This window comes from Gossypium hirsutum, chromosome A12, assembly GCF_007990345.1.
Source record: "Gossypium hirsutum isolate 1008001.06 chromosome A12, Gossypium_hirsutum_v2.1, whole genome shotgun sequence".
Taxonomy (NCBI): domain Eukaryota; kingdom Viridiplantae; phylum Streptophyta; class Magnoliopsida; order Malvales; family Malvaceae; genus Gossypium; species Gossypium hirsutum.
Genome location: NC_053435.1, coordinates 95,058,248 through 95,060,337, shown reverse-complemented (window position 1 = coordinate 95,060,337; position 2,090 = coordinate 95,058,248). Strand labels below are relative to the sequence as shown.

General features: G+C 37.4%; 1 non-coding gene across 1 annotated transcript; it reads right to left on the bottom strand.

The window, feature by feature from the left end:
* Positions 1-505: 505 nt before the first annotated feature.
* On the bottom strand, positions 506-612 carry LOC121211560 (small nucleolar RNA R71). The gene has a single exon (XR_005906784.1). It is a non-coding gene; the product is annotated as a small nucleolar RNA R71 (small nucleolar RNA).
* Between the last annotated feature and the right edge of the window lie 1,478 nt (positions 613-2,090).

The window sequence follows — 2,090 nt, the reverse complement described above, 5'->3', positions numbered from 1 at the left end:
CGCAGAAACCGTAAAGAAGCAAAGCAATGTTGACAAAGTACAGTGGAAGAGCAAGAGGACATCATTAATATTACTAAGGAGATGGCTGAAAACCAAAATAATCAGCTATCTCCTGTGGTTGTCGCAAATCCTGCTCTTATTACTATGAATGATTATGCCAAGCCCAATTTAACTGGGGCTGAATCTAGTATTGTTAGACCCGCCATTGCTGCAAATAACTTCGAGCTGAAGCCAAACACCATTCAAATGATCCAACAATTTGTTTAGTTTGATGGTTTGCAAGATGAAGATCCAAATAGTCATTTGGCTAACTTTTTAGACTTCTGTGATACTTTTAAGATAAATGGCGTTTCTGATGATGCCAATTCAGCTGCAGTTGTTTCCCTTCTCATTGAAAAATAAGGCTAAACAGTGGTTGAACTCCCTACCACGAGGTTCTATCATTATATGAAAGCAAATGACCAAAAAGTTCTTATTGAAGTATTTCCCATCGGCTAAGACAGCTAAGTTGAGTAATGATATCTTTTCCTTCGTGTAAATGGATTTAAAGACTCTATATGATGCATGGGAGAGGTGTAATGACTTATTGAGAAGGTGCCCTCACCATGGGTTACCTTTATGGCTACAGGTTCAAACCTTCTACAACGATTTGAACCCTTTGACTAGGCAATTGATTGATGCAACGGCCGGTGGGACTTTGAATAACAAAACTCCTGAAGCAGCTTATGAGTTTATAGAGGAAATGTTGCTAAATAATTATCAGTGGCAAGTCATGAGGACGAAGCCGATGAAAGCAGCCGATGTTTTCAACCTAGACGCAGTCACCATGTTATCAAACCAGGTAGAACTTTTAAATAAGAAAATTGATGGTTTATATAGTTCTGCGCAGGTACATCCGTTGATGCAGTGCGATACAAATGGATGAGGGATGAACAATCCAGAATGCCTATCCTACAACCCTAGCACAGAAAACGAACAAGTTAACTATATGGGTAATAATTCTAGACCTCAGAATAATCCCTATAGTAACACTCATAATGCAGGTTGGAGGAACCATCCCAATTTCTCGTGAGGTGGTCAAGGAAATCAAAGACCACAACCGCCTCCTGCCTTTCAATCTCCTTACCAATAAGAGAAGAAGTCAAACCTTGAGGAAATGCAGACGAAATTTATTTCGGTGTCCGAAACCCACTTCCAAAACATTGAAACAACACTTAAAGATTAAAAAATGTCAATTTAAGGGCTCGAAAATCAAATAGGTCAACTTGCTAAGCTGATTTCAGAAAGACCACAAGGTAGCTTGCCTAGCTGCACCGAAACTAACCCAAGAGAGCAGCTTTATGCCATTACGGTTCGAGATAAAGAAATTTTAGTTGAACTTGAACCAAAACTAAGGCAAGAAAATATAGTAAGTCAATGTAAAGTTGAGGTAAGCCATAGTGAACAAAAACAGATCGGTAAGGAGTATAAACCACGTGTGTCATATCCAATTGCGACAAAGAAAGACCACACAAATGAACAATTTGTTAAATTTCTTAAACTTCTAAAAAAGTTACATATTAACTTACCGTTTATTGAAGCTCTTTCGTAGATACCAAATTCCATAAAAATTTTAAAGGAGCTTTTAGCAAACAAGCGGAAGTTAGATGATTCGTAGCACGTGGAGCTAAATGCAGTTTGCTTAGCTATCTTACAGAATAAACTACCCAACAAATTGAAAGATTCAGAGAGTTTTACTATTCCTTGTTTAATTGGTAGTTTAAGTGTTAATAATGCTTTAGCTGATTTAAGGGCGAGTATTAATGTAACACCCTTAACCCGTATCCGTCACTGAAATAAGGTTACGAAGCATTACCGATCAATCACAACATAAATCATATGAACCACAACATAAATCATACATTTGCACAATCATAATTAAAATTTATTTATCTTAAACACTTTGTCCCTTATAAGGTCTTACGAGACCTTAAAACATACTTAGAAGTGGTTCAGGACTAAACCGATAACATTTGTAAACTTTGGGAGACTTAGAAAATTTTCTTTGATTTAAAGGTCACGAGCCACACGGCCACCAGAAACACCCGTAT